Genomic DNA, 19214 nt, shown 5'->3' with positions numbered 1-19214 from the left:
GATAATACAGAAAGGGCGTGAGGGGAAAGAGGGACAGAGGGAAAAGAAGGCAGCAACGCCACCAAAGGGGCCGCCCGAGTCAAAGAGGGTTAAAACGGAGACAGAGTAAAGGAAAACAAAGACAAAGACAGAAAGACAGACAGGGGCACCTGTAAAATACAGCTAGGCGTGAGGGGAGCAGAGAAGGAGGTGGGTTGGTGTCTAAGGGGCAGCCTCGTGTACAGGTGGGAGGAAAGGGGTGATACGTGGAATTTCTACCAAATACTGGGTACTGTGGACAGACGAATAACGGAGATTACTTTGCCTGAAGGACAGGAGGAGGACCACAAGAGGAAGAGAGGGAAGAGGGAAGGCTTTACTTCAGTGGCCACTAGGGAGCGGCTCTAGGAGAGACGGAACAGGAAAACAAAGACAGTGAGAAGAGACAAAAGGAAAGATAGGGGCACCTGTAGCAGGTAAAGGGTTTGGGCAACATGGCTCCCTGACTATATCGCAGGTCCTAGTGGCCGTTAGGGAACATGGACACCCCTGTGGCCTCACCACCCTCTGTTGCCTCTAATCCCCGTTATGCAGCAGAGCTGCCCCGCAACTCCTCCTGCGCCTTCTCTTTCCCATACCACGAGTCGCGCAGTATAGCTACCCTTTTCCCCTCTCAGTCTGCGGCCCCTACAGCCCGTTGACTCTGAGGAAGGGAAAGGGCAGCTATACTGCGTAAATCCCATTACAGGAGACAGAAGGCCCAAGGGGAGCTCGGGGCGGCAATGCTGAAGAGCGGGGAACAGGACCAGCAGAGGGAGAAGAGGGGAAAGAAGTGGCCAATCTGGTTAAAAAAAAAGAGCTCAGGGGCCAAAGGTGGTGGCGGAGAGGTAGAGAGGGGCACCTACATAATGCAGAAAGGGCGTGAGGGGAAGGAGGGAGAGGGGGAAAAGAAGGAAACAAGTCCATCCAAAGGGCCGCCGGAGTGAAAGAGGGTTAAAGTGGAGACAGAGAACAGGAAAAGAAAGAAAGGCCTGAGGGGAAGCAGAGAAGGAGGTGGGTTGCTGCCTGAGGGGCAGCCAAGTGTACAGGAGGGAGAAGAGAGGTGTTACATGGCGTTTCTGCCAAATACAGGGCACTGTGGAAAGACCAATTACGGAGCCTATTTTGCCTAAGGGACAGGAGGAGGACGAGAAGAGAAAGAGAGGGGAAGACGGAAGGCTTTACTACAGTGACCACTAGGGTGCGGCTTTAGGAGAAACAGAACAAGAAAAGAAAGACGGTGAGAAGAGACAGACAGAAAGACAGGGGGGCACCTGTAAAATACAGCTAGGCGTGAGGGGAGCAGAGAAGGAGGTGGGTTGGTGCCTAAGGAGCAGCCACGTGTACAGGTGGGAGGAAAGGGGTGATACGTGGAATTTCTACCAAATACTGGGTACTGTGGACAGACGAATAACGGAGATTACTTTGCCTGAAGGACAGGAGGAGGACCACAAGAGGAAGAGAGGGAAGAGGGAAGGCTTTACTTCAGTGGCCACTAGGGAGCGGCTCTAGGAGAGACGGAACAGGAAAACAAAGAGAGTGAGAAGAGACAAAAGGAAAGATAGGGGCACCTGTAGCAGGTAAAGGGTTTGGGCAACGTGGCTCCCTGACTATATCGCAGCTTCTAGTGGCCGTTAGGGAACATGGACACCCCTGTGGCCTCACCACCCTCTGTTGCCTCTAATCCCCGTTATGCAGCAGAGCTGCCCCGCAACTCCTCCTGCGCCTTCTCTTTCCCATACCACGAGTCGCGCAGTATAGCTACCCTTTTCCCCTCTCAGTCTGCGGCCCCTACAGCCCGTTGACTCTGAGGAAGGGAAAGGGCAGCTATACTGCGTAAAGCCCATTACAGGAGACAGAAGACCCAAGGGGAGCTCGAGGCGGCAATGCTGAAGAGCGGGGAACAGGACCAGCAGAGGGAGAAGAGGGGAAGGAAGTGGCCAATCTGGTTAAAAAAAATAGCTCAGGGGCCAGAGGTGGTGGCGGAGAGGTAGAGAGGGGCAGCTACATAATGCAGAAAGGGCGTGAGGGGAAGGAGGGAGAGGGGGAAAAGAAGGCAACAATTCCATCCAAAGGGGCGCCAGAGTGAAAGAGGGTTAAAGCGGAGACAGAGAACAGGAAAAGAAAGAAAGGCCTGAGACGAAGCAGAGAAGGAGGTGGGTTGCTACCTGAGGGGCAGCCACGTGTACAGGAGGGAGAAGAGAGGTGTTACATGGCGTTTCTACCAAATAAAGGGCACTGTGGAAAGACGAATTACGGAGCCTATTTTGCCTAAAGGACAGAAGGAGGACGAGCATAGAAAGAGAGGGGAAGACGGAAGGCTTTACTATAGTGACCACTAGGGTGCGGCTTTAAGAGAAACAGAACAGGAAAAGAAAGACAGTGAGAAGAGACAGAAATAAAGACAGGGGCACCTGTAAAATACACAAGAGACTGAGGGGAAGCAGAGAATGAGGTGGGTTGCTGCCTAAAGGGGCAGCCACGTTTACAAGAGGGAGAAAAGGGGTGTTACATGGGGTTCCTACCAAATACAGGGCACTGCGGACAGACGAATAACGGAGCCTAATTTGCCTAAAGGACAGGAGGAAGACAATAATAGGAAGAGAGGGGAAGTGGGAAGGCTTTACTTCAGTGGCTAGTAGGGAGCGGCTCTAGGAGAGACAGAACAGGAAAACAAAGATAGTGAGGAAAGACAAAAAGAAAGACAGGGGCACTTGTAGCAGGTAAAGGGTTTGGGCAACTTGGCTCCCTGACTATATCGCAGCTTGTAGTGGCCGTTAGGGAACATGGACACCCCTGCGGCGTCATCACCCTTTGTTGCCCCTAATCCCCGTTATGCAGCAGAGCTGCCCCGCCACTCCTCCTGCGCCTTCTCTTTCCCAACCCGGGCGTCATGCAGTGTAGCTACCCTTTTCCCCTCTCAGTCTGCGGCCTCATAGACTTTAAGGTCAGAAGGGACCGATGTGATCATCTAGTCTGACCCCCTGCACAGTGCAGGCCACAGAGTCTCACCTACACCTCTTAGAATAATCCTCTCACCTATATCTCAGATATTGAAGCCTTCAAATACTTTGAAGGCCCCAACATGCAGAGAATCCTCCAGCTGTGATCTGTGCCCTATGCTACAGAGGAAGGCGAAAAACCTCCAGGGTCTCTGCCAATCTACCCTGGAGGAAAATTCCTTCCCGACCCCAAATATGGCGATCAGCTAAACCCTGAGCATGTGGGCAAGACTCATCAGCCAGACACCCAGAAAGTTCTCTCTAGTAACTCCTATCATCCCTCCAATGACCTATTTCCCACTGATAATGGCCCCTACAGCCCGTTGACTCTGAGGAAGGGAAAGGGCAGCTATCCTGCGTAAAGCCCATTACAGGAGACAGAAGGCCCAAGGGGAGCTCGGGGCGGCAACGCTGAAGAGCGGGGAACAGGGCCAGCAGAGAGAAAAGAGGGGAAGGAAGTGGCCCATCTGGTTTAAAAAAAAAAAAAGAGCTAAGGGGCCAGAGGTGGTGGCGGAAAGGTAGAGAGGGGCAGCTAGATAATACAGAACGAGCGTGAGGGGAAAGAGGGACAGAGGGAAAAGAAGGCAGCAACGCCACCAAAGGGGCCGCCCGAGTCAAAGAGGGTTAAAACGGAGACAGAGTAAAGGAAAACAAAGACAAAGACAGAAAGACAGACAGGGGCACCTGTAAAATACACAAAGGCCTGAGGGGAAGCAGAGAGGGAGATGGCTTGCTGACTAAGGGGCAGCCACGTGTACAGATGGGAGGAAAGGGGTGGTACGTGGAATTTCTAACAAATACCGGGCACTGTGGACAGACGAATAACGGAGACTACTTTGCCTAAAGGACAGGAGGGGGACCACAATAGGGAAGAGGGAAGGCTTTACTTCAGTGGCTACTAGGGAGCGGCTCTAGGAGAGACAGAACAGGAAAACAAAGAGTGAGAAGAGTCAGAAAGACCAAAAGAAAGATAGGGGCACCTGTAGCAGGTTAAGGGTTTGGGCAACGTGGCTCCCTGACTATATCGCAGCTTCTAGTGGCCGTTAGGGAACATGGACACCCCTGTGGCCTCACCACCCTCTGTTGCCTCTAATCCCCGTTATGCAACAGAGCTGCCCCGCAACTCCTCCTGCGCCTTCTCTTTCCCATACCGCGAGTCGCGCAGTATAGCTACCCTTTTCCCCTCTCAGTCTGCGGCCCCTACAGCCCGTTGACTCTGAGGAAGGGAAAGGGCAGCTATACTGCGTAAAGCCCATTACAGGAGACAGAAGGCCCAAGGGGAGCTCGGGGCGGCAATGCTGAAGAGCGGGGAACAGGGCCAGCAGAGGGAGAAGAGGGAAAGGAAATGGCCAATCTGGTTAAAAAAAAAAGAGCTCAGGGGCCAAAGGTGGTGGCGGAGAGGTAGAGAGGGGCACCTACATAATGCAGAAAGGGCGTGAGGGGAAGGAGGGAGAGGGGGAAAAGAAGGAAACAAGTCCATCCAAAGGGCCGCCGGAGTGAAAGCGGGTTAAAGTGGAGACAGAGAACAGGAAAAGAAAGAAAGGCCTGAGGGGAAGCAGAGAAGGAGGTGGGTTGCTGCCTGAGGGGCAGCCAAGTGTACAGGAGGGAGAAGAGAGGTGTTACATGGCGTTTCTACCAAATACAGGGCACTGTGGAAAGACCAATTACGAAGCCTATTTTGCCTAAGGGACAGGAGGAGGACGAGAACAGAAAGAGAGGGGAAGACGGAAGGCTTTACTACAGTGACCACTAGGGTGCGGCTTTAGGAGAAACAGAACAAGAAAAGAAAGACGGTGAGAAGAGACAGACAGAAAGACAGGGGCACCTGTAAAATACAGCTAGGCGTGAGGGGAGCAGAGAAGGAGGTGGGTTGGTGTCTAAGGGGCAGCCAAGTGTACAGGTGGGAGGAAAGGCGTGATACGTGGAATTTCTACCAAATACTGGGTACTGTGGACAGACGAATAACGGAGATTACTTTGCCTGAAGGACAGGAGGAGGACCACAAGAGGAAGAGAGGGAAGAGGGAAGGCTTTACTTCAGTGGCCACTGGGGAGCGGCTCTAGGAGAGACGGAACAGGAAAACAAAGAGAGTGAGAAGAGACAAAAGGAAAGATAGGGGCACCTGTAGCAGGTAAAGGGTTTGGGCAACGTGGCTCCCTGACTATATCACAGCTTCTAGTGGCCGTTAGGGAACATGGACACCCCTGTGGCCTCACCACCCTCTGTTGCCTCTAATCCCCGTTATGCAGCAGAGCTGCCCCGCAACTCCTCCTGCGCCTTCTCTTTCCCATACCACGAGTCGCGCAGTATAGCTACCCTTTTCCCCTCTCAGTCTGCGGCCCCTACAGCCCGTTGACTCTGAGGAAGGGAAAGGGCAGCTATACTGCGTAAAGCCCATTACAGGAGACAGAAGACCCAAGGGGAGCTCGAGGCGGCAATGCTGAAGAGCGGGGAACAGGACCAGCAGAGGGAGAAGAGGGGAAGGAAGTGGCCAATCTGGTTAAAAAAAATAGCTCAGGGGCCAGAGGTGGTGGCGGAGAGGTAGAGAGGGGCAGCTACATAATGCAGAAAGGGCGTGAGGGGAAGGAGGGAGAGGGGGAAAAGAAGGCAACAATTCCATCCAAAGGGGCGCCAGAGTGAAAGAGGGTTAAAGCGGAGACAGAGAACAGGAAAAGAAAGAAAGGCCTGAGACGAAGCAGAGAAGGAGGTGGGTTGCTACCTGAGGGGCAGCCACGTGTACAGGAGGGAGAAGAGAGGTGTTACATGGCGTTTCTACCAAATAAAGGGCACTGTGGAAAGACGAATTACGGAGCCTATTTTGCCTAAAGGACAGAAGGAGGACGAGCATAGAAAGAGAGGGGAAGACGGAAGGCTTTACTATAGTGACCACTAGGGTGCGGCTTTAAGAGAAACAGAACAGGAAAAGAAAGACAGTGAGAAGAGACAGAAATAAAGACAGGGGCACCTGTAAAATACACAAGAGACTGAGGGGAAGCAGAGAATGAGGTGGGTTGCTGCCTAAAGGGGCAGCCACGTTTACAAGAGGGAGAAAAGGGGTGTTACATGGGGTTCCTACCAAATACAGGGCACTGCGGACAGACGAATAACGGAGCCTAATTTGCCTAAAGGACAGGAGGAAGACAATAATAGGAAGAGAGGGGAAGTGGGAAGGCTTTACTTCAGTGGCTACTAGGGAGCGGCTCTAGGAGAGACACAACAGGAAAACAAAGATAGTGAGGAAAGACAAAAAGAAAGACAGAGGCACTTGTAGCAGGTAAAGGGTTTGGGCAACTTGGCTCCCTGACTATATCGCAGCTTGTAGTGGCCGTTAGGGAACATGGACACCCCTGCGGCGTCATCACCCTTTGTTGCCCCTAATCCCCGTTATGCAGCAGAGCTGCCCCGCCACTCCTCCTGTGCCTTCTCTTTCCCAACCCGGGCGTCATGCAGTGTAGCTACCCTTTTCCCCTCTCAGTCTGCGGCCTCATAGACTTTAAGGTCAGAAGGGACCGATATGATCATCTAGTCTGACCCCCTGCACAGTGCAGGCCACAGAGTCTCACCTACGCCTCTTAGAATAATCCTCTCACCTATATCTCAGATATTGAAGCCTTCAAATACTTTGAAGGCCCCAACATGCAGAGAATCCTCCAGCTGTGATCTGTGCCCTATGCTACAGAGGAAGGCGAAAAACCTCCAGGGTCTCTGCCAATCTACCCTGGAGGAAAATTCCTTCCCGACCCCAAATATGGCGATCAGCTAAACCCTGAGCATGTGGGCAAGACTCATCAGCCAGACACCCAGAAAGTTCTCTATAGTAACTCCTATCATCCCTCCAATGACCTATTTCCCACAGATAATGGCCCCTACAGCCCGTTGACTCTGAGGAAGGGAAAGGGCAGCTATCCTGCGTAAAGCCCATTACAGGAGACAGAAAGCCCAAGGGGAGCTCGGGGCGGCAACGCTGAGGAGCGGGGAACAGGGCCAGCAGAGAGAAAAGAGGGGAAGGAAGTGGCCCATCTGGTTTTTAAAAAAAAAAAAGAGCTAAGGGGCCAGAGGTGGTGGCGGAAAGGTAGAGAGGGGCAGCTAGATAATACAGAAAGGGCGTGAGGGGAAAGAGGGACAGAGGGAAAAGAAGGCAGCAACGCCACCAAAGGGGCCGCCCGAGTCAAAGAGGGTTAAAACGGAGACAGAGTAAAGGAAAACAAAGACAAAGACAGAAAGACAGACAGGGGCACCTGTAAAATACACAAAGGCCTGAGGGGAAGCAGAGAGGGAGATGGCTTGCTGACTAAGGGGCAGCCACGTGTACAGATGGGAGGAAAGGGGTGGTACGTGGAATTTCTACCAAATACCGGGCACTGTGGACAGACGAATAACGGAGACTACTTTGCCTAAAGGACAGGAGGGGGACCACAATAGGGAAGAGGGAAGGCATTACTTCAGTGGCTACTAGGGAGCGGCTCTAGGAGAGACAGAACAGTAAAAGAAAGAGTGAGAAGAGTCAGAAAGACCAAAAGAAAGATAGGGGCACCTGTAGCAGGTTAAGGGTTTGGGCAACGTGGCTCCCTGAGTGGCTCCCTGAGTATATCGCAGCTTCTAGTGGCCGTTAGGGAACATGGACACCCCTGTGGCCTCACCACCCTCTGTTGCCTCTAATCCCCGTTATGCAGCAGAGCTGCCCCGCAACTCCTCCTGCGCCTTCTCTTTCCCATACCACGAGTCGCGCAGTATAGCTACCCTTTTCCCCTCTCAGTCTGCGGCCCCTACAGCCCGTTGACTCTGAGGAAGGGAAAGGGCAGCTATACTGCGTAAAGCCCATTACAGGAGACAGAAGACCCAAGGGGAGCTCGAGGCGGCAATGCTGAAAAGCGGGGAACAGGACCAGCAGAGGGAGAAGAGGGGAAGGAAGTGGCCAATCTGGTTAAAAAAAATAGCTCAGGGGCCAGAGGTGGTGGCGGAGAGGTAGAGAGGGGCAGCTACATAATGCAGAAAGGGCGTGAGGGGAAGGAGGGAGAGGGGGAAAAGAAGGCAACAATTCCATCCAAAGGGGCGCCAGAGTGAAAGAGGGTTAAAGCGGAGACAGAGAACAGGAAAAGAAAGAAAGGCCTGAGACGAAGAAGAGAAGGAGGTGGGTTGCTACCTGAGGGGCAGCCACGTGTACAGGAGGGAGAAGAGAGGTGTTACATGGCGTTTCTACCAAATAAAGGGCACTGTGGAAAGACGAATTACGGAGCCTATTTTGCCTAAAGGACAGAAGGAGGACGAGCATAGAAAGAGAGGGGAAGACGGAAGGCTTTACTATAGTGACCACTAGGGTGCGGCTTTAAGAGAAACAGAACAGGAAAAGAAAGACAGTGAGAAGAGACAGAAATAAAGACAGGGGCACCTGTAAAATACACAAGAGACTGAGGGGAAGCAGAGAATGAGGTGGGTTGCTGCCTAAAGGGGCAGCCACGTTTACAAGAGGGAGAAAAGGGGTGTTACATGGGGTTCCTACCAAATACAGGGCACTGCGGACAGACGAATAACGGAGCCTAATTTGCCTAAAGGACAGGAGGAAGACAATAATAGGAAGAGAGGGGAAGTGGGAAGGCTTTACTTCAGTGGCTACTAGGGAGCGGCTCTAGGAGAGACAGAACAGGAAAACAAAGATAGTGAGGAAAGACAAAAAGAAAGACAGGGGCACTTGTAGCAGGTAAAGGGTTTGGGCAACTTGGCTCCCTGACTATATCGCAGCTTGTAGTGGCCGTTAGGGAGCATGGACACCCCTGCGGCGTCATCACCCTTTGTTGCCCCTAATCCCCGTTATGCAGCAGAGCTGCCCCGCCACTCCTCCTGTGCCTTCTCTTTCCCAACCCGGGCGTCATGCAGTGTAGCTACCCTTTTCCCCTCTCAGTCTGCGGCCTCATAGACTTTAAGGTCAGAAGGGACCGATATGATCATCTAGTCTGACCCCCTGCACAGTGCAGGCCACAGAGTCTCACCTACGCCTCTTAGAATAATCCTCTCACCTAGATCTCAGATATTGAAGCCTTCAAATACTTTGAAGGCCCCAACATGCAGAGAATCCTCCAGCTGTGATCTGTGCCCTATGCTACAGAGGAAGGCGAAAAACCTCCAGGGTCTCTGCCAATCTACCCTGGAGGAAAATTCCTTCCCGACCCCAAATATGGCGATCAGCTAAACCCTGAGCATGTGGGCAAGACTCATCAGCCAGACACCCAGAAAGTTCTCTATAGTAACTCCTATCATCCCTCCAATGACCTATTTCCCACTGATAATGGCCCCTACAGCCCGTTGACTCTGAGGAAGGGAAAGGGCAGCTATCCTGCATAAAGCCCATTACAGGAGACAGAAAGCCCAAGGGGAGCTCGGGGAGGCAACGCTGAGGAGCGGGGAACAGGGCCAGCAGAGAGAAAAGAGGGGAAGGAAGTGGCCCATCTGGTTTTTAAAAAAAAAAAAGAGCTACGGGGCCAGAGGTGGTGGCGGAAAGGTAGAGAGGGGCAGCTAGATAATACAGAAAGGGCGTGAGGGGAAAGAGGGACAGAGGGAAAAGAAGGCAGCAACGCCACCAAAGGGGCCGCCCGAGTCAAAGAGGGTTAAAACGGAGACAGAGTAAAGGAAAACAAAGACAAAGACAGAAAGACAGACAGGGGCACCTGTAAAATACAGCTAGGCGTGAGGGGAGCAGAGAAGGAGGTGGGTTGGTGTCTAAGGGGCAGCCTCGTGTACAGGTGGGAGGAAAGGGGTGATACGTGGAATTTCTACCAAATACTGGGTACTGTGGACAGACGAATAACGGAGATTACTTTGCCTGAAGGACAGGAGGAGGACCACAAGAGGAAGAGAGGGAAGAGGGAAGGCTTTACTTCAGTGGCCACTAGGGAGCGGCTCTAGGAGAGACGGAACAGGAAAACAAAGAGAGTGAGAAGAGACAAAAGGAAAGATAGGGGCACCTGTAGCAGGTAAAGGGTTTGGGCAACATGGCTCCCTGACTATATCGCAGGTCCTAGTGGCCGTTAGGGAACATGGACACCCCTGTGGCCTCACCACCCTCTGTTGCCTCTAATCCCCGTTATGCAGCAGAGCTGCCCCGCAACTCCTCCTGCGCCTTCTCTTTCCCATACCACGAGTCGCGCAGTATAGCTACCCTTTTCCCCTCTCAGTCTGCGGCCCCTACAGCCCGTTGACTCTGAGGAAGGGAAAGGGCAGCTATACTGCGTAAATCCCATTACAGGAGACAGAAGGCCCAAGGGGAGCTCGGGGCGGCAATGCTGAAGAGCGGGGAACAGGACCAGCAGAGGGAGAAGAGGGGAAAGAAGTGGCCAATCTGGTTAAAAAAAAAGTGCTCAGGGGCCAAAGGTGGTGGCGGAGAGGTAGAGAGGGGCACCTACATAATGCAGAAAGGGCGTGAGGGGAAGGAGGGAGAGGGGGAAAAGAAGGAAACAAGTCCATCCAAAGGGCCGCCGGAGTGAAAGAGGGTTAAAGTGGAGACAGAGAACAGGAAAAGAAAGAAAGGCCTGAGGGGAAGCAGAGAAGGAGGTGGGTTGCTGCCTGAGGGGCAGCCAAGTGTACAGGAGGGAGAAGAGAGGTGTTACATGGCGTTTCTGCCAAATACAGGGCACTGTGGAAAGACCAATTACGGAGCCTATTTTGCCTAAGGGACAGGAGGAGGACGAGAAGAGAAAGAGAGGGGAAGACGGAAGGCTTTACTACAGTGACCACTAGGGTGCGGCTTTAGGAGAAACAGAACAAGAAAAGAAAGACGGTGAGAAGAGACAGACAGAAAGACAGGGGGGCACCTGTAAAATACAGCTAGGCGTGAGGGGAGCAGAGAAGGAGGTGGGTTGGTGCCTAAGGAGCAGCCACGTGTACAGGTGGGAGGAAAGGGGTGATACGTGGAATTTCTACCAAATACTGGGTACTGTGGACAGACGAATAACGGAGATTACTTTGCCTGAAGGACAGGAGGAGGACCACAAGAGGAAGAGAGGGAAGAGGGAAGGCTTTACTTCAGTGGCTACTAGGGAGCGGCTCTAGGAGAGACGGAACAGGAAAACAAAGAGAGTGAGAAGAGACAAAAGGAAAGATAGGGGCACCTGTAGCAGGTAAAGGGTTTGGGCAACGTGGCTCCCTGACTATATCGCAGGTCCTAGTGGCCGTTAGGGAACATGGACACCCCTGTGGCCTCACCACCCTCTGTTGCCTCTAATCCCCGTTATGCAGCAGAGCTGCCCCGCAACTCCTCCTGCGCCTTCTCTTTCCCGTACCGCGAGTCGCGCAGTATAGCTACCCTTTTCCCCTCTCAGTCTGCGGCCCCTACAGCCCGTTGACTCTGAGGAAGGGAAAGGGCAGCTATACTGCGTAAATCCCATTACAGGAGACAGAAGGCCCAAGGGGAGCTCGGGGCGGCAATGCTGAAGAGCGGGGAACAGGACCAGCAGAGGGAGAAGAGGGGAAAGAAGTGGCCAATCTGGTTAAAAAAAAAGTGCTCAGGGGCCAAAGGTGGTGGCGGAGAGGTAGAGAGGGGCACCTACATAATTGAGAAAGGGCGTGAGGGGAAGGAGGGAGAGGGGGAAAAGAAGGAAACAAGTCCATCCAAAGGGCCGCCGGAGTGAAAGAGGGTTAAAGTGGAGACAGAGAACAGGAAAAGAAAGAAAGGCCTGAGGGGAAGCAGAGAAGGAGGTGGGTTGCTGCCTGAGGGGCAGCCAAGTGTACAGGAGGGAGAAGAGAGGTGTTACATGGCGTTTCTGCCAAATACAGGGCACTGTGGAAAGACCAATTACGGAGCCTATTTTGCCTAAGGGACAGGAGGAGGACGAGAAGAGAAAGAGAGGGGAAGACGGAAGGCTTTACTACAGTGACCACTAGGGTGCGGCTTTAGGAGAAACAGAACAAGAAAAGAAAGACGGTGAGAAGAGACAGACAGAAAGACAGGGGGGCACCTGTAAAATACAGCTAGGCGTGAGGGGAGCAGAGAAGGAGGTGGGTTGGTGCCTAAGGGGCAGCCACGTGTACAGGTGGGAGGAAAGGGGTGATACGTGGAATTTCTACCAAATACTGGGTACTGTGGACAGACGAATAACGGAGATTACTTTGCCTGAAGGACAGGAGGAGGACCACAAGAGGAAGAGAGGGAAGAGGGAAGGCTTTACTTCAGTGGCCACTAGGGAGCGGCTCTAGGAGAGACGGAACAGGAAAACAAAGAGAGTGAGAAGAGACAAAAGGAAAGATGGGGCACCTGTAGCAGGTAAAGGGTTTGGGCAACGTGGCTCCCTGACTATATCGCAGCTTCTAGTGGCCGTTAGGGAACATGGACACCCCTGTGGCCTCACCACCCTCTGTTGCCTCTAATCCCCGTTATGCAGCAGAGCTGCCCCGCAACTCCTCCTGCGCCTTCTCTTTCCCGTACCGCGAGTCGCGCACTATAGCTACCCTTTTCCCCTCTCAGTCTGCGGCCCCTACAGCCCGTTGACTCTGAGGAAGGGAAAGGGCAGCTATACTGCGTAAAGCCCATTACAGGAGACAGAAGGCCCAAGGGGAGCTCAGGGCGGCAATGCTGAAGAGCGGGGAACAGGGCCAGCAGAGGGAGAAGAGGGAAAGGAAGTGGCCAATCTGGTTAAAAAAAAGAGCTCAGGGGCCAGAGGTGGTGGCGGAGAGGTAGAGAGGGGCAGCTATGCAATGCAGAAGGAGTGTGAGGGAAAGGAGGGAGAGAGGGAAAAGAAGGCAGCAACGCCGCCAAAGGGGCCGCCGTAGTCAAAGAGGGTGAAAATGGGTGTTCTGCTGCTCTGGGGGTGCCATGGGCTATAAAAAGCGAAAGCAGGGACGGGCAATGTCCAGTACCTAAGTGGCACTGTGGACAGCACAATGTCAAAGACATTTTGCCTAATGGGCACTAGGAGGAGAATAGGAAAAGAGGGGAAGAGAGAAGAAGGCTGTTCTTCACAGTAGCCACTAGGGTGTGGCAGAGCGCAGGAAGCTGAGAGGAATCCTTAAATCTCCTCACACACAGGAAGCACGGGCGAGGTCAATGCCCTAAAAGGCCGTAGGGGAAGAGAAGAGTCAAGGGGTAAACGTGCTGGCTATGCAGGCTAATAGGCAACAGAGGCAGAGGGTGGCAAAGAAAGGCCGAGCAATGTGCTGGGCATTAGGTGCCGGAGAAGATGAAATGCTCAACGCCTCAAGATCCTGAGGTGGAGGAGAGAGATCAAGGGGGAAAAGGCACCAAGGCTGCCTCAGGGGCTCCAGGGGCACAAGAGGATTCCAGGGGGTTAAGCGGCCCTGGTGGGCGCTAGGGCAGCAGAGAGATAAAGCAGGGACAGGGCACTCCTAACACCTAAGAGGCGCTGTGGATAGACCAATAATGGTGCCCACTATGCCTAATGGGCACGAGGAGCTCAATAGGAAAAGAGGGGAAGAGGGAAGGCCGTACTTCTCTGTGGCCACGACGGAGCATCTCTAGGGGACAGAGTGGAGAAAGAGAAAGACAATGGGAAAAGACCAAAAAAGATAGGGGCAACCTGTAAATTGCACAAAGACCTGCGGGGAAGCAGAGAGGGAGGTGGGAGAAAAGGGAACAAGGCTGCCTAAGGGGCAGGCAAGGTGTAGAGGAGGGATTAGGGACATCAAGGAGCTCTGGGGTGGTTAACGACCGGAAAGGTCGTAGGGGGAGGAGTGGAAGAAAGGGTTGGCTATGGAGGCTAACGGGTAATAGATACAGAAGCAGGCAAAGAAAGAGCAACCGAGTGGCTGGGCTTTCTAATGGGGTCTATAGAGTAGGGAAGAGAGAGAGAAAGAAAGAGAAAAACACTTATATAATGTACGAAGGGCCTAAGGGGAAGCAGAGAGAGGGGGAAGGCGGCAGTAAAGCCGCGTAAGACGTCGCCAGGCTCCAAAGGTTATAATGGGTTTATGCTGACCTGGGGGGCACTATGGGCCATGGAGAGTGAAAGCAGCAACAGAGCATGTCTAGTACTTTATTGACATTTTGTGGAGAACACCATGTGTAAGAGAAAAGGGCGTCCATTTTCCCTAATGGACAGTAGGAGGAGAAGAGAGGCTATGCTTCACTAGGGCCACTAGAGTGAAGCTGAGAGCAACAAGGCTACTGGGGTGCTTATATCATCTCAGAAAGACTAGAGAGCTGAGGATCAAGGACGGATGTGGCAGGAGAGGAGGCAAGTGTGGAGAGGAGAGGTTATGGAGCATAATGGGCAATACGGGCAGAAGAATGCGCAGAGAGGAACAAAATCCCTGACCTGTATAATAGGCACCAGAGAAATCGAAGGTATAGGGGGGAATCTAAGTAATTCAGGAAAGGCCTGAGGGAAAGGAGAGAGCAAAGGGGGAAAAGGACGCAATCTATAATACAGAGGGAGAAAGGAGGCGGAGGGGAAACGTGGCTGCCATATTTTATGAAAGGCATCAAGGTTAGCAAACAATCAAGGGGGAGAGCAGTGGCTAAACTGCTTCACATGCAATAAGTGTAAATAGAGACGGAAAAAGGGAAAATACAGCAATACTGCAAAATGAGCACTAAGAGTAAGGAATGGGGGAAGGAAGAGACATACCGAATAATGGGTGCTACGTGCTATAGAGGGAATAAAGTGGGAACATGGGGAAAGGGATGGCAGGAGCAGCAGAGGGTGGTTAAAAGGAATAAGCGGCAGTTACGCAGTGGAAGGGTATGAGAGCCAGCAAAAAGGGAAAATGGGAAAGGAGAAGCTACACTGCATGCCTGAATAAAGGGACAAGAGAGGAAGAGGGAAAGGGTGGCAACATCCTATTACAGACACTATAGGTAGCAAATGCCATAGAGTGGAAGGGGCATCAAATGGGCACAAATGGCAGGAAGAGTGAGGAAGGATAAGGGAAGCCTTACCACAATTCTTCTGCTGTTGTCCACAGTGATTATGCGCCAATTCCATTATCGCCTTAAGTTCTGGGAATCACGTTCCATCTTAAGAAACTGCAGGAAGCCCGGAGAAGAAGAAAACTGGCTGAAAATCTAGAAATGAGCACCTATGCAGAAAGAAGGGACTACAAGCACAATGGACACAAGGAGCAACAGACAGGCAAGGGGGAAAGAGACATCTACATTTTGTAAGAGGTAGCAGGGGCACGAGAGGATCACAAGAACCAATTATGCTGCCCTGATGGGCACTAGGAGCAGTGGAAAGTGAAAGAGGGGGAAAAGGCACTTCTATTGCATGAAAGGCACCTCTGAGGGCAGGAAAGGGAAAGGGAAAGGGTCGGCTATTCCCGCATAATGGACACTAGAGGGAGGACAGGGCAGAAGGAAGGTCATGCTTCACAATGGCCAGCAGGGGACAGCACTGTTTGAGAAGGGGAGGTTTCGCTAACACTGCCTAATGGCAAAGGGAGAAAATGGCGGCTACACTGAACAAAGTCCACTGAGGCAACAGAGGGCGAGGAGCTGAAAAGTAGGCTGTGCGGAATAATGCCCACTGGAGAAAGCAAAGGAAGAAAGGGGGCGGAGAGACAGGGAGAGACAGCTACATGGAAAGAAGGATATATGAGGACAGGCACAGTGTAAAGCGGAGAAGGCTAGGCTGCAAAACATGCACTAGGGATATGCAGACAGCGAGAAGGAGAGGAAGAGCCAGCAGACGGTAAAAGTACTGCGAATCCACACAATGGGCACTAGAAGTAGCTGACTCAGGAGGGGAAAGGATGCCTAAACTGCACAGTGAGGAAGAAAATGAGGAAGGAGGGAGTATATGTTCCATGGACACTAGGGGCAAGAGAGAGGAAAGGGGGAAAAGGATGTTTACGCTTCGAAAAAGGTACCGGAGACAGGAGAGGATTACTACAGAGATTTATGGTGACTTGGAGGACACTTGGGGACAACGGGGGCATTGGAGGAAGCATAGGAAGAAAGGAGCGGAGAGGCAGGGAGAGACACCTACAAGAGACGAAGGACACGAGGACAGGCACATAACGGGGAGGAGGAGCAAAGGACTGCAGAGACAGAAAGGGACGCTTATACAGTTCAAGGGGAAATCAAGGCCACAGAGGGGAAAGTGGGGAAAAGAGTTGCCAGAGTTTTTAACGGACACTAGAGAGAGCCAAGCGTGAAAGGGAGGAGAGGCAGGTAGACTGGACGAAGCACAGGAGGGCCAGGAGTTGGCCAAGGGAGAAAAGGGCGGATACAGGGAACAACATGCCCTGGAGGCAACAGAGGGGGAGGAGGGCAAAAGCAGGCTAGGCAGAGTAACGCCCATTGGAGGAAGCATAGGAAGAAAGGAGCGGAGGGACAGTGCAAGACAACTACAAGAGACGAAGGACACGAGGACAGGCACATAACGGGGAGGAGGAGCAAAGGACTGCAGACACAGAAAGGGACGCTTATACAGTTCAAGGGGAAATCAAGGCAACAGAGGGGAAAGCGGGGAAAAGAACCGCCAGAGTTCGCGACGGACACTAGAGAGCGCCGAGTCGTGACGCACAGGAAGAAAGGGGGGGGGTGAAGGGAAGGGCAAGGAGAGTCTATAGGGACCTTTATGCTGCCTTAAGGGGGCACTTGGGGCAGCCCTACGTGAGAAGTTCTGTTTCTAATGCCTAAGAGGTACCACTGAGGGCAGAGAAGTGCAAAAGGGAGGCCTACCCTGCATAATGGACACTAAAGAGGCTGGGGCAGGGATTTGGGGGGAGAGGAAGGGTTTACCTCACTCTGGCCACTAGGTGGGGCACCGCTGGAGAAGGGACGGGTCACTTACACTCCCCAATGGACACTAGGGGCAGCAGAGAGTTAAGAAGGGGAAAGTCTCCCACAGTACGCTGCTGCTCCCAGTGCCCACTAAGCTCCATCGCCCACCGCCTAAGTCCCTCTCCAGGGCATTCTGGCTGTTAGGCAGTACATCTGCCTTTTCCCCTCCTCAGAGCCAACGAGCATTAGAGCTAGCAGAGGGAGGAGGGGAAAGAAGCCGTTCTAATGCCTAAGAGGCACCACTCAGGGCAGAAAACTGAAAGGGGAACGGGCGTCATTCCCCCACAATGGGCGCTAGCAGAAGGAGGGGGGGGGCAGAAGGCCATGCGGCACAGCGGCCAGTAGGGGGCGGCACTGGTTGGAAAAGGCAAGGGGTCACTTATGCTATCTAATGGACAATAGAGGCAGCAGAGAATTCAAGAGGGAGAAGACTCCCCCTCCCACCTGCTTCTAGTGTCCCCTGGGCACAGAGACCCCTCCCTCCTCCTCCTCCTCCTCCCTTTCACCCTCTCCATGCTGTAGTGGGCGATATGCAGTACAGCTGCCCTGTCCCCTCCTCAGAGTCAACGGGCAGTAGGGGCGGCAGACTGAGGAGGCGAACAGGCCGCTAAACTACATTAGAACACCGACTAGGGCACGCAGAGGATCAAAGGGCAGCGAGGGAGGTTAGGCTGAATAACAGGCAACAGATTCTTAAGCGAGAAAAGAGGGAAAAGGAGGGCCCATATTTCATAACGGGCACAGGGGCAAAAAGGGGGCAGCTATATTGCAAAAAGGGCAGAGGGGCAGCAGAGAGTGAAGGGGGACAAAGGACGACTATACCACGCTACACCAACTAAAGGGAGAGGGAGAGCGGGAGGGAGAGGGAGAACAAGTGGAGACAGGGGACCTTATGTTACACCTCACCAAGTCTAAGTATGGCTCAAAGCAAAGTAGAAAAAAGGGGGGTTACAGGCCTAATGGATCATGAGGGCAGGAGAGGGAGAAAGGGGTGGCTATACTGACTAAGAGGATTTAGGGGCACCAGTAGAGGAAACAGGCAGCTTTCCTACATAACGGGGAGGAGGGGCAAAAACTGAGCAGACAGAAGGGGACGCTTATACAGTTCAAGGGGAAATCAAGGCCACAGAGGGGAAAGTGGGGAAAAGAGTTGCCAGAGTTTTTAACGGACACTAGAGAGAGCCAAGCGTGAAAGGGAGGAGAGGCAGGTAGACTGGACGAAGCACAGGAGGGCCAGGAGTTGGCCAAGGGAGAAAAGGGCGGATACAGGGAACAACATGCCCTGGAGGCAACAGAGGGGGAGGAGGGCAAAAGCAGGTTAGGCAGAGTAACGCCCATTGGAGGAAGCATAGGAAGAAAGGAGCGGAGGGACAGTGCAAGACAACTACAAGAGACGAAGGACACGAGGACAGGCACATAACGGGGAGGAGGAGCAAAGGACTGCAGAGACAGAAAGGGACGCTTATACAGTTCAAGGGGAAATCAAGGCAACAGAGGGGAAAGCGGGGAAAAGAACCGCCAGAGTTCGCGACGGACACTAGAGAGCGCCGAGTCGTGACGCACAGGAAGAAGGGGGGGGGTGAAGGGAAGGGCAAGGAGAGTCTATAGGGACCTTTATGCTGCCTTAAGGGGGCACTTGGGGCAGCCCTACGTGAGAAGTTCTGTTTCTAATGCCTAAGAGGTACCACTGAGGGCAGAGAAGAGCAAAAGGGAGGCCTACCCTGCATAATGGACACTAAAGAGGCTGGGGCAGGGATTTGGGGGGAGAGGAAGGGTTTACCTCACTCTGGCCACTAGGTGGGGCACCGCTGGAGAAGGGACGGGTCACTTACACTCCCCAATGGACACTAGGGGCAGCAGAGAGTTAAGAAGGGGAAAGTCTCCCACAGTACGCTGCTGCTCCCAGTGCCCACTAAGCTCCATCGCCCACCGCCTAAGTCCCTCTCCAGGGCATTCTGGCTGTTAGGCAGTACATCTGCCTTTTCCCCTCCTCAGAGCCAACGAGCATTAGAGCTAGCAGAGGGAGGAGGGGAAAGAAGCCGTTCTAATGCCTAAGAGGCACCACTCAGGGCAGAAAACTGAAAGGGGAACGGGCGTCATTCCCCCACAATGGGCGCTAGCAGAAGGAGGGGGGGGGCAGAAGGCCATGCGGCACAGCGGCCAGTAGGGGGCGGCACTGGTTGGAAAAGGCAAGGGGTCACTTATGCTACCAATTGGACACTAGAGGCAGCAGAGAGTTCAAGAGGGAGAAGACTCCCCCTCCCACCTGCTTCTAGTGTCCCCTGGGCACAGAGACCCCTCCCCTCCTCCTCCTCCTCCCTTTCACCCTCTCCATGCTGTAGTGGGCGATATGCAGTACAGCTGCCCTGTCCCCTCCTCAGAGTCAACGGGCAGTAGGGGCGGCAGACTGAGGAGGCGAACAGGCCGCTAAACTACATTAGAACACCGACTAGGGCACGCAG

At 53.2% G+C, this 19214-nt stretch overlaps 1 long non-coding RNA gene across 2 annotated transcripts in view; it reads right to left on the bottom strand.

The window, feature by feature from the left end:
* LOC149524324 (uncharacterized) overlaps nt 1–19214 on the bottom strand; it is a 41958-nt gene that overhangs the window by 17902 nt on the left and 4842 nt on the right. Inside the window, exon 3 of one of the 2 annotated variants that reach the window (XR_016349648.1) lies at nt 14905–14991. The exons of the other annotated variant lie outside the window; for it this stretch is intronic. This is a non-coding gene — a long non-coding RNA (uncharacterized LOC149524324). The remainder of the gene's footprint in view (nt 1–14904; nt 14992–19214) is intronic. 2 annotated transcript variants of the gene reach the window in all.

Source organism: Pelodiscus sinensis, chromosome 5 (genome assembly GCF_052426305.1).
Source record: "Pelodiscus sinensis isolate ZL-2025 chromosome 5, ASM5242630v1, whole genome shotgun sequence".
Taxonomy (NCBI): Eukaryota; Metazoa; Chordata; order Testudines; family Trionychidae; genus Pelodiscus; species Pelodiscus sinensis.
The sequence above is the reverse complement of the archived record's forward strand: the minus strand, read 5'-3'. Positions and strand labels throughout refer to the sequence as shown.